Genomic DNA, 12,269 nt, shown 5'->3' on the forward strand with positions numbered 1-12,269 from the left:
ACAGAGACAGTGGTCTCCTCAAGGCAGACAGGATTCTCAGGATCAATCCAGACTAGGGGAGCCCAAAGCTCCCCTATTGGAGAAGGAATCGCATGGAGGGATCTGGGCCCCCATCTTCCATTCAGGAAGAGAAGGTGGCCTGTTGTGGGGCCCCCAGTGAACCCCCAAAAAAGATAATTCCTCACTTTTTTGTCTTGGTGGACAAGAGTCCTGATGGAAGGGGTGTGTGTGTGTGTGTGTGTGTGTGCGTGTGCACACGCGCGCCCGTGAGCACTTAGAGAAAGGTGTGATGATGTGATACCGTTAAAGAGCTTTGAACTTGGGATCCAATCCTTGCTCTTCCTCCTAAATGAACTCTGTGACTTTGGGAGTGCCAGTTAAGCCTCTGGGCATTGGTTTCCTCATCTGCAAAAATGGGAATTAATTTTGAATCGCCTCCAAGTTTCCTTCTGCCTCAAAATATGTAGGTTCTAAAGAACAATTTTTCAACAAAATAGACAAGGTATCTTCAGAAAGGAAGCCGGTAGGAAGGCCATTAAGACTGAATCAAGCCAAACTGAGCTCCTTCCTCTCTTGGCATTGATGCCAAGCTCATGTTCTGGCTCAGGAACAGCTGTAGGCAGCACATCAGTAAAGCGTTTGACCAAAATCCCCCAAGATATCTAGTGGAGATGCTAGAAATGTGTGGATTCCTGACAATATAGTAAGGGGGGTTGTTCCCCAACTGAATTATCCAAAAAATGTTAATCAGAAAAATTCCCGGGGAGTTGGAGTGTAAGCACTATCCAGGTCGACCATTAGACAAGGCACCAAATTGAGGCAAACAAGTTACATTTACCTGGCTTTCTGATGGCATAAAGCTGAAAGAGAACAGCTAATACCTTGGTGATAGCACCCCAGACTTTGTTAAAAACCTCATCAGGGCAGAAGGATGGTTTTAATTTAAAAAAAAAAAAAAAAAGCAGACGAAATATGGAAAACACTAAAATTCTGCTCCTCACTGAAAAACCCCCAGCACTAACGTCAGACGTGCGCAGGTTCCAGCCTGAGAGACAGGCTGAGGGTTTCCTGTGACTGTAAGCTCAAGGCGAACCAGGAGCAGAGAAGTGGCTGCGGAGCAGGGAGGGCAGGTTTCACACCCTTCAGGGAGGCCCACGCTGCCCCGCAGAAGGGAGGCACCCGCGGCAGCCCCATACTGCTGATGGTCAGGGACCCTCGAGATCCAGGGCTTGGTTCTGGAGGCTGCATTTACAGGAGGAAACGAGGACCCTGAGGTTCCTGATGAGCAGGAGGATGGACTGGGGTTATATGGAGAGATTGTAGACAGGAAAACAAGTTTTAGATATGGAAGGGCTGCATGTGAAAAATGATTCGATGTATTTTCTACCATTCCAGCCAAAAATCGTGGTACTAATATATGAAAGCTATAGAAGGGGACGTTTGGGTTTTTTTGTTTGTTTGTTTTTGAGACGCAGTCTTGCTCTGTCGCCACGCTGGAGTGCAGTGGCACGATCTCGGCTCATTGCAACCTCTGCCTTCCTGGTTCAAGTGATTCTCCTGCCTCAGCCTCCCAAGTAGCTGGGATCAACAGGCATGCGCCACCACACCCAGCTGATTGTTGTATTTTTAGTAGAGACGGGGTTTCACCATGTTGGCCAGGATGATCTTGATCTCTTGACCTCGTGATTCGCCCGCCTCAGCCTCCCAAAGTGCTGCTATTACAGGTGTGAGCCACCGCGCCTGGCAGGTGGGGAAGATTTTAACTTAACAATTAAGACTGTTAAAAATGTGGAATGCCCTGCCTGTGAGGTAGAGAGTTCTTTGTCTCTGCGAGTGCCCAGGCAGGGCTGGGTAACTATCCACCTGTGACATATGGGGGCCACTTGGCCAGATGAGAGGTCCTCTGCTTCTTGAGGCCAGAGACCATTTTGTATCCATTTTGGCGCCTTCCCCAGCATCCAGCAGAGTGTGCTGGACATAGTAAGAGCTCACTGGGTGAGTATCTTTTTAAAATAACTATCCTGTGTAAAGCAACAAGGGAGTAGGTACCAAGAAACAAACAACAACAACAAAAAACATGCACCCTACCTGCCCCTGAAAGAGATGACAGTTCCACTTAAGGAGTATCCGGTCAGTAACACCAGAGGAAGCATATGTGTTGGCTTAGGCAGATGGGTTAATTTGGTTTTGCCTGGGTGTGATATCGGGGGTAACGTAGGATTCTGGTCGGCACTGTGGACTTTTTCTGTGGGGGCATAATTCTAATAGGCGGCTTTTGCATGTTGGCCGTATTGAGTGAGGTGAGATGAGGACTGGCAGGGGGTGCAACAGGGCCCTCTCCCAAGTATTCTCAGCCTAGGAGAATAGCTGGGGTCCCCTGACCTGTGTATCCCTTTAGACCAAGCGTAGGCTGGGGATTGGGGGAAGGGGACAAGTGAGGCTTGGGAAGGCTAGAGCAAGGTTCTTGGAAACATGGCACTCATTTACACGAGACTGACCTCTACTCTTCTCTCTTCTGCCGTGAGCTGTATGGCCTTGGGCAAGTCGCTTGACTTCTCTGGCCTCAGCTGCCTCCCATCCCTGGGACTCTTCCCTCGGCCTCAATCTCTGAAGTTTCTTCTCCCCTCCACACCCCTGCACTGGCCTTCTCTTGCTTTAGGACTTGCTTTAGGTGCCTCTTCCTCCTCTCCGGCAGCTTGCCCTGCCTCCCAAGCCTGCACTGGGTGCCCCTTCTCCGTGATCCCACAGCACCAAGCTGTCTCGGTCACAGCCCTTCAGCCCTGTGTCAGCACATCCTGTTTGCTTGACCCCCCTCCTTGAAAAGCAGGTGCATGACCTGTTCCTCATTATATTCTCAGTGCTTGGTGCAGTGCCTGGCGAAGAAGCTGCTGGAAGGATGAGGAAGGGGAAATGATCGCTTAGTGACATAAAGGGGGATGGGAATACAGCCTGGGGCCAGGGCCTGACTCTGCCTTAGGTCTCTTTGAGATCTAAGACTTGGTATTCCGACGCAGTGATTCCACCAGCCACAGCCTGTGTTCCATGGCCTGGGAGAAGCGCTGGACCATCTTATCTCCTCAGCCCACCGACCCGCCAGGCCTCCTCTGTCAGCCAGGCCAGACCCCCAGGAGCGTTTTCCTTGGCTCTTGGCTCTTCTCCCTCCTTCACCTCTGCTTAGCCCCAAGCCCCACTGATGCTGCCTCTCAACAGTTCTCAAATCCCACCCTCTCTTGCCTCCCCCACTGCCCCTGCCTGAGGAGGCTGGCCCTCCTCCCTCTTGCCTGCGCCCCTGGGGACACCTCCTGTGCTTCCCCGGCTTTGATCCGTGCCTCTTCCAGTCTCACCTCCACACTGCAGCTGAGCCGTCTTCCTAAAGTGCACCTCCGACCATGCTGATCCACGGGCCAGCCTCTGATGGCTCTCACGGTGTGCAAGACAGAGGCCTCTCCGAGCGGCCCTGCCACAGGCCCAGCCCCACGGGGGTTCCAGCCATTCCATTTGCTGTCCTGAATCTCCAGCCATCCTCACCTCTGGGCCTTCGTGTGTTTTTCGTTTCCTCTCCTGGGGATACTCCCTGCCTGTCCCCCACCTTGCCTGCTACACCTGGGGCACCTCTGCTCATGCTTCAGGTCACAGGCAAGGCACATGCTTTTCCCCATTGCCTGGTGCCTCCTCTGTGCTACCTGGGAGTGGGAGCTGTCCCCTCAAAAGCACAGACCATGTCTCAGGGCTGTGTGGAGTTGAGCAGGACCCCTGCAGGGTGCTGCATGGTCCGCGTGAAGAGCCAGCGCTCCTGGAGCCATGCTCTGGGCACTGCCCTGCTCTCGCCCACCTTTGCCACCCTGCACCCTGCACAGTCCTGGGTGCCTCGGAAATGCTCAGCAGGGAAGGAACATACAACCAAAGGCACAAGCAAGCGAATGAGTGAACAAGGCCTGCCCTCCAGCTTCCTGTTCTCCCTGTTGGCCCGGTCCCCAGCCCCTGATCTGCGTTGTGCAGCAAGACGGTCCTCCCACCAACTCTTCTCCCCTCCTCCCTCTGCCTTCGACCCTCTCACCCTACCCCAGCAGTCCTGGGGGATACAACCTAGGGCAGAGTAAGGAGGGAGCATGTGGGTCCCTTTGGGGAGCCCTCTAGGAAAGTAGCCGTGGCCAGGAAATAGCGGGCCCAGGTGTGGTTTGGAAATTCCCCCAAGCCCTCTAGGGAATTTGTATCCTGTCGGTGCCCTTCGTGGCCATCTGAACTGCAGAGCTCTCTGCCCAGTCCAGGGGGCTGTGGAGTTGTGGTCAGTAAAATCTGGGCCCCACTTCTGGAGCCAGGTCTTGGACAGAGCCATGTTCTGCTGAAGAGCAGCCCCTCCCCACAGATCCCCATACCCCAAGCCTCAGGCTCTAGCCTCGCCATCCCGCACCTCTCCAGGGAGATGTGGTGGCTGTGTTTCTAAGTCACTTTCCCCCTTTGGGCCTTGGTTTCCTCATGTGTGAACCAAGGGTTGTACCAGAGGACCTCCTGGCCCCTTCCACGCTGAAGGTGAGATTTCTACCATGGCCACAGAAGGCACTGGGGCACCAGGCTTCAGAGGATGGTGGTGAAGACAGGGCACTCCAGGGGTTGTCCCTCCACCCGGTTCATCCAGTTCAGGGAACAGCACTGCACAGCTGCTCTGTCCCAGGCCCTGTGCTAGGCCTTGACGCTGTGATGCAAAAGACACAGGCTTAGTCATCAGGGTGCCCATAGCCCAGCGGCAGGCAGGTGTAGGGCTGGCACCAGTGTACTACCTGAGCACTAGCTCTGTCAGGCCCGTGCTCACAATTGCCATGTGTTACCGCCTTGGGTCTGCACAATGTCCCTGCAAGGTCGGCACCTTTACTGTCCCCATTTCTGGAATGGGAAGATTAAGAATGAGTGATGTTAACTGACTTGCCCCAGGAAGTCCTGCAGCCAAGACGTGGACTCCGCAGCCCATGTGCCTTCCGCCAGCTCTTGGCATTACAGTGAGGACCACGCCCCATGGAACCAGCACACAGGGTCTGTGGAGCATGAGGAGGGCAGGTAGCCCAACCTGAGTCCAGAGCCAGCTCCTGGGGCAGCTCCACTGGAGGGTCTCATGACCTCACTACTAGCGGAGTCATAGCGCGTCCCTCATGCCCACCTAGCTGCCCACTCCCAGGAAGGCTGCAGTGCCCTGCGTGCCAAACACTTGCTATATTCCAGACAGCAGGCTAGGAGGAGGGCACACAGAGCAGGAGTGTGTGGAGGATTGTAGGAGGCCTGCATTGTAGGAGGCCACAGCCCTGCCCAGTACAGAGCCGAGGCTTCCATGGGCCTCTCTGAACGCCCCCAAAGCACCAGCCTCCCTAGTCTCTCTGCTCCTCAGCCTCACACCAGGGCTCACCTGCCAAGTCCTGGAGGCTCACAACATGCTATGCTTTCCTGGTCTCAACTGGGAAGTCTTGGATGGGAGTAAACCTTGCTCACATTGGGAAGCCCCCCAACACCTGGCGGGCACTCCTCAGCACTGCCCCCCGGCTAGCGGCTCTCCACCATCTCTCAGCGGCCTCATCGGGCTCAGCTGTCGCAGCAACCTGTAAAGAGGGAGCATGCTCTGATTAACACTGAGAGGCTCATTAGAGAGACGGAGCCCCCCTGCGGTCCCCGCCGCTGCTTCTTCTGGCAGAAGCTGAGAAATTGCTCTCTTGAGAGGAGGCAAGGCCATCGTTCCTCATGATTCATGGGGTCTAAAGGGAAGTGAGCAGAGCTGCTTCCTGGCCAGTGGGCCCAGAGACCCCTCCCTCCCAGGGCTGCCTCCCCTCCCACACCTCTCTGCTCTCGGACCTGACCCCCGTTCAGAATGGGATTGGGGTAGATGCGAGGGGCTTGCTGTCGTGATTGGAGCTGACCTGGGCCATTAGTGAGTCCCCAGGTCCTGCGAGGATGCAGGGGCTAGGAGGAAGGATGGAGTCCTGGGTTTCAAGCCCAGACCTGGATGAGAGTCTGGATTTTTATTTGCCGGGGGTCTCAGGAGAGAGTTCAGTTTAGTTCATGTCTGCAAACACTTATTCAGCTCACCCACAGGTCTGGCACGGCACTAGGCACAAGAGATGCAGAGATGGATGTCTTGCCTGTGATGGGCAGTCCACTGTGAGAGCTCTGAGCAGGGTGTGGCACTGAGCATGGAGGGTGGGTATTGAAAAATGTGCGGTTTGAATGAAGAGACCTTCCAAACAGGCTCTGTGTGAGCACCATGGCTGTTTATTCACCTGGCTGCAGGTGGGCTAAGGCCAAAAAGGGCATTAGCAAAGGACAGTGGGATAGGAGTTGGTTTTATAGGTTTGAGTAGTTTTTTGCGGGGGCGGGGGTGCTACAGAGTAAGTTCAGTTACAGTGGTGGGGTTAGGGGCAAGGAGTATGCTGACCACAGGTTCAGTCACAGTGGTAGGCTTGGGCGAGAGGTATTTACATTATCATACGAACAGTTAAGATGGCAGGCAGAGTTGGGTGAGGGGCTCGTGCAGGGAAGCTCTGCTGGGCGATCAGGGACAATGGAGAACGCAGGTGATGGTGGGAGACATCAGCAGAGGCCAGCGGAACTTCCGACTTTCAGGCTCCAGGCTTGCATATGACAATGGGGAGGAAGGCGTAGGGGACAGTGCAGGTTGGGGGCACCACAGGACCAAGTCTGGGGTTACTGGGAGATGGTTGTTAAGCGGGTTGGGACACATGATGGTGAGCCCAGAACTGAATTCCAGCGTTACTCGGGGAAGAGTTGCTCCATGCCAGTTACGGTGCTGGGTGCTGAACAGGATGACTAAGACATATTTGATGCCATGAATAATTTATGCTCTGTTGGAGCCTGGGGGAGGGAAAAGGAGGGAAGGAGGGATTGGAGAAAGGCCACAAAGATTAGTGGAGAAAGAAGGCTGAATGTCAAAGAGAAGTTGGGGCCCGAGGCTGGGAGACCCTGTCTGTTCAGGACATTGAGAGGGCTGCATGGACCAGGCACATTTGAGATAGGTCTCGAGGAAGAGGACATTTCTACCTGGAGGAAAGGGGAGGCTGGGAGTTGAGGTTGGAGAGAGCATTGCAGGCTGGGAGAAAACGCTAATGAGTGCCCAAGCCGGGGGCATTGTTGGGGTTGGGAGGGGAGAGCAGACAGGAACTAGTGAACGATGTGGACTTTCTGGAGTAGGACTTTGTGACCCAGCCAGATTGTTAGGGTTGGAAAACCAGCAAGAAGTGTTTTTACCTGTTTGGGGTAATGGTTCTCAAACAAAGAAAAGCCTGTGTTGACACCTGCTCTGTGAGAGCTTGGCGCTGGTTCTGCAGTGTAAGGTCACAGTGGGAGTCATGAGGATGCTGCTGGCGTGGTCCAAGTGGGAAGCCCAAGAGCCCTACGTGGTGACATTCTGGAAGGAAGATCATGGATGATTGCAAAAGGTATGGGGAGGCGGCGCTGGGCAGGAGCTACGTAGTGGACAGGGCAAACGAGAGCCCAGGACAAGGCAAGCTTCCAGGCTGGGTGCTCGTCAGGCCGATAAGGAAGTCAGCAAGAGCTGGTTTGGGTGAGGTCGGAAAACAGTGGCTGAGTCTGGATGGACAGAGGATCCGCAGGCTGTTGGAAATGCGGGTCTAGGATCAAGGCTAGGAATGGAGGCTTGGGAGTCATTCCCATCATTATCACTGTCACTTTAAAAAGCTACCACTTATTAAGCTCCTGCTCTGTGCTGGGTGCTGCATGAAATAATTTAATGCTCACAAGAAGATACAGGGTCGGCAGGATAAACCCCACTTAATAGATATGAAAACTGAGAGTCTGAGATGTGAAATTCATCCAAGGCCAGTTAGCAGGGATCTGGGGCTGGGCATTCCCCTTATTTGCCACCTGCTCATCAGCCCATCCAAGTACAGTGAAGTTAAGAGAGTGGACCAGGTCCTCAGAGGGAAGGCAGATGGGGCTGAGAAAGTATCAGCCTGGGCAGCGCATTTACAGTGGCCCAGAAGGCTCTGCCTGACACAGTTCCCCTCTTAATTCATTGTTAATTATCACTTGTCACGGGCTCCTCTGAAGACGTCCAACACAGAAGCCATGGACGAGGTCCAGAGTGTATGGGGAAAATTAAAACGCGTGTGAGACTGGCAGTACTATCCATGTGACTTGTAATCAGCGCATGTAGGGGTTTTATGGCCAGAACACAGGATGAAGGGGTTGTAGGGAGACAGGACAACCAGGATAGACTGAGTCATGGACGCTCAGGAGAGTTGCAGAAAGGAGTGGGGAGGGAGTCTGAGGAGGGCTGTGGGACTGAGCGGCAAGCCCTAGATCTGTCTCTTCCCTGCTGGTTGGCCTCAGATGAACGTGTCTCGTCCTGAGCACCCTTGGAGTGCAGTGGCACGATCTTAGCTCACCACAACCTCCGCCTCCCGAGTTCAAGCGATTCTCCTGCCTCAGCCTCCTGAGTAGCTGGGATTACAGATACCCAACACTGTGCCTGGCTAATTTTTCTATTTTTTTAGTAGAGACTGGTTTTTGCTATGTTGACCAGGCTGGTCTTGAACTCATGACCTCCGGTGATCCACCCGCCTCAGCCTCCCAAAGTGCTGGGATTACAGGTGTGAGCCACCGGGCCTGGCCAGAGTTCACAGGAGCAGGAGCCAGGCAACAGGGCTCAGAGCAGCCAGGTTGGGTCAGTATCTGGCATTTGCTCCTGGTGTGAGGCAGAGGGTAGTGTTCCATGAGGTTCGGTGGGAAATAGGAAGAAAGGGAATGGGCTAGTACCCCAGAGGCAGGGGAGTCCGCAGAGTCACTTTGTGGCCTGGGGAGATCTGGGAGGATCTGCCGGCAGGTGCAAAGCTGCAGACGAGAAGAAGGAAATGGGACTAAAAAGAGCACCTGGAGGGTGCGCTGAACACACAAAGGAACCAGGAGTGGGAGAGCACCGGCTGTGGGTCAGATTAGGAAGGTTTTTGAGAGTCACAAATATAACTTTGGAATTAATTTGTCGAATACATACTCGTTGGAGGCCTACTATGTGCTGGGTACTGTCCAAGCGCTGGAGGAGACAGCAGTGACCATGGCAGGCAAAACCTGCCCTAGTGGGGCTTGATGTCTAGTGGAGGACGTGATGGGACAGATTCAAGAATTTTAAATCTGGTATTCTTCCCTGCTTGAGTGAAGCATAGACATTGCCCATAAGTAGACGGAGCCTCCTAGGGTTACGTCAGCCAGTGTTCTGCCTCCAAGCGGGATGACGCCATGTCAAGGGCGCGGACCCCATCACCACTTTGGAAGCATCTCAAGCAATGGATTTCATACCTTCCCTGTGTTGCCAATAGCATCTTATGCCAAAAAAAGAATGCTCTTGGGCCTGGGGTTTCCCTAGAGGTACAGATAGGCCAGGTGGGAAAGAAATGTGAACTCTGGCCAGGCACGGTGGCTCATGCCTGTAATCCCAGCACTTTGGGGGGCTGAGGTGGGTGGATCACCGGAGGTCATGAGTTCAAGACCAGCCCGGTCAACATAGCAAAAACCAGTCTCTACTAAAAAAATAGAAAAATTAGCCAGGCACAGTGTTGGGTATCTGTAATCCCAGCTACTCAGGAGGCTGAGGCAGGAGAATCGCTTGAACTCAGGAGGTGGACGTTGTGGTGAGCTAAGATCGTGCCACTGCACTCCAGCCTGGGCAACAGGGCGAGACTCCGTCTCAAAAAAAAAAAAAAAAAAAAAAAGAAAAAAAGAAATGTGAAATCTATCAGTTTCTCATGGTGCTTGAGTAGGGGTGACAGAAATTGACAAAGGAGATAGTTTGGTGATCAATTCCCTTCCTCTCTGTATTTTCCCTTGGGGGAAGGACTTTCCTGCCTAAACCAAGGCCAAGTCCCCATTCCAGGCCTCAGGGAACGTGTCAAAGTTCAGTAGGGAGAATGAGCAAACTACATTATTTCTGCAGGAGCAGGAAGAGAATGCCTCTGAAGTAAGCATCTATTTCTCTTACGGGTGCGTGAGGTCATACCGAGTAAAGATCAAGTGGGCAACTGTCCAATTCATACCATGGGCAGAATTCTAAGATGGAGTCCCCTCCACACTGGTGCACACATCCTGTGTAATCCCCTTCCCTTGAGTATGGGCAGGATGAGTGAACATGATGGTTACCAATCGGTTGATTTTGAGTTAATAAAAAGAAGCATCATCCAGGGTGAGTCTGAGGTAATAGATTAGCCCTATAAATGAAGTGGAAGCCCCAGAGAGACACTATCCTGTTGGCCTCGAAGGAGTGAGGTACCAGGTTATGGAGAGGGCCACATGGCAGGGAACAGCAGGCAGTCTCCAGTGACTGAGGGCCTAAGTCCTGTGATTGCAAGGAACTGAATTGTGCCAAAAAGAGTGAGCTCGATGGAGGACCCCACACCTTAGATGCTATTGCAGCCTCTACTGACATCCTGGTTTCGGTCTGGTGAGATCTTGAGCAGAGAACCCAGATGAGCTGTACCCAGACTAGACTCACCGAGCTATGACAAATAAACAGGTGTTGCTTCAAGTGGCTGGATTGGTGGTAATGTGTTACACAGCACTAGATGAGGAATACACTTGGTGTGGTTTAGAGCACCTTGAAGAGCCCTCCAACAGGGGGATTGTGACAGCACCAAGAGCTTCCTCCTGCTCGGGGCCTTTTCCCTTGTGAAACGCAAGCACCTTTGGGAGAAACCATATAGGAAGCCTTAGTCGCCATTCGCACATTAATCTGCATAAGTTCCAACAACTCCGAGGGTAAGGTTGGATGTCAGGGAAGACAGCAGCTTCCCAGTCCTTTCCTGAGGGATTTCAATAGGGAGGAAAAGTGAAAGCATAGCAACCAGAGAGGAGAAAGCCCATGGACAGGAGGACAGAGCTGAGAGGAGGCACACTGGCCCCCTGACAGAAGTTTTCTTAGGATCAGATCTGGCCAGGTGAGGTGCCATGCCCCCAAGCTCACCCCACCCAGCCCTGCCCTGCTTGGACAGCTCCCATCAAAAGAACAGAGGTGACTCAACTTGGAGAACTCTTGATAATGGTGGCCTGGAAGGACCCCCATTCTTGGGACATCCAGTCAACTTTTTAGCAAATCCACATTCATTGAGCACCTACTATGTACCGGGAAAAGGGAGACAGTCCAACCCCAATCTCAACCCTTCTAATGTTCACAGGGAAAGAGAACCACCCCAATGCAGAGACATGGTTGCTAGGGAGGAGTGGGGGAACAGGAGGGGCCGTGAAGGTTTTTTTTTTTAGCATTTCTGTTTTTCATTGTTTATTATTTTTAAAGTTTTCACAAAAGTAGAAACAACAGTGTTATAATTCCCATCATCGAGCTCTAACCATTTTATTATTTATTAATATTAATATTGTGTCATCTAACTGTTCCACATTTTTGACAGAATACAAATTCAAGATACCATGCATTGCACCCAGAAGTACTTCTGTATGCATCTCTGACATGAACTTAAAAAAAAAATAGACACAAAATCTCGCTCTTCCGGCGAGGCTAGAGTGCTGTAGTGCAATCATAGCTCACTGCGACCTCCAACTCTTGGGGCTCAAGCAGTCCTCCCACCTCAGGCTTCCCAGTAGCTGAGGACCACAGGTGTGCACCAGGACACCCAGTTAATTTTCTTTTTTAGAGAGACAAGGTCTAGCTATGTTGCCTAGGCTGGTCTCAAACTCCGGAGCTCAAGCAATCCTCTCTCCTCAGCCTCCCAAGATGCTAGGATTACAGGCCTGCGCTAGTGTGCCAGGCCGTGAACATTTTGTAATACCCGCCACAGCATCAAAATCTGACCACCATACACAGCACCTCTCTCTGGCCCTTGGGACATTACCAGTCCCCAGAACCGAAGCCTCCATCCTACACCTCTAGGAGTCTTACCAAGCACCTGGGCCCTGTGGCCATGACACCCTAGGCAGTTCAGGCTTGAGCTGCCCCGGAGCCCTGCGCTGTGCATTCTGGAGCCTCGCACTGTGCATTCCGGACCCCCATGCACTGTGTATTCTGGGGTCTGCCCCCCGCACTGTGCATTCCGGAGCAGCGTGCATTCCGGAGCCCGCCTCCGCAGTGTGCATTCCGGAACCCCCCCGCCCCCGCCACCCCGTACTGTGCATTCCTGTGCCCCCGAACCGTGCAGTCCGGAGCCCAGCTCTGTGCATCTTAAGCTCCGCCCAATTTTGGCCGGGTGACTTTGCCACCCCTCAGAAGGGTTGACCACCCTTCCCTTCTGAGCCCTTCCTCCTCTCTGTCC

At 53.1% G+C, this 12,269-nt stretch overlaps 1 protein-coding gene across 12 annotated transcripts in view; it reads left to right on the forward strand.

Moving 5' to 3' along the window:
* Positions 1 to 12,269, forward strand: part of IQSEC3 (IQ motif and Sec7 domain ArfGEF 3) — a 110,360-nt gene that overhangs the window by 61,387 nt on the left and 36,704 nt on the right. The window lies entirely within an intron of this gene.

Source organism: Saimiri boliviensis, chromosome 7 (genome assembly GCF_048565385.1).
Source record: "Saimiri boliviensis isolate mSaiBol1 chromosome 7, mSaiBol1.pri, whole genome shotgun sequence".
NCBI lineage: Eukaryota > Metazoa > Chordata > Mammalia > Primates > Cebidae > Saimiri > Saimiri boliviensis.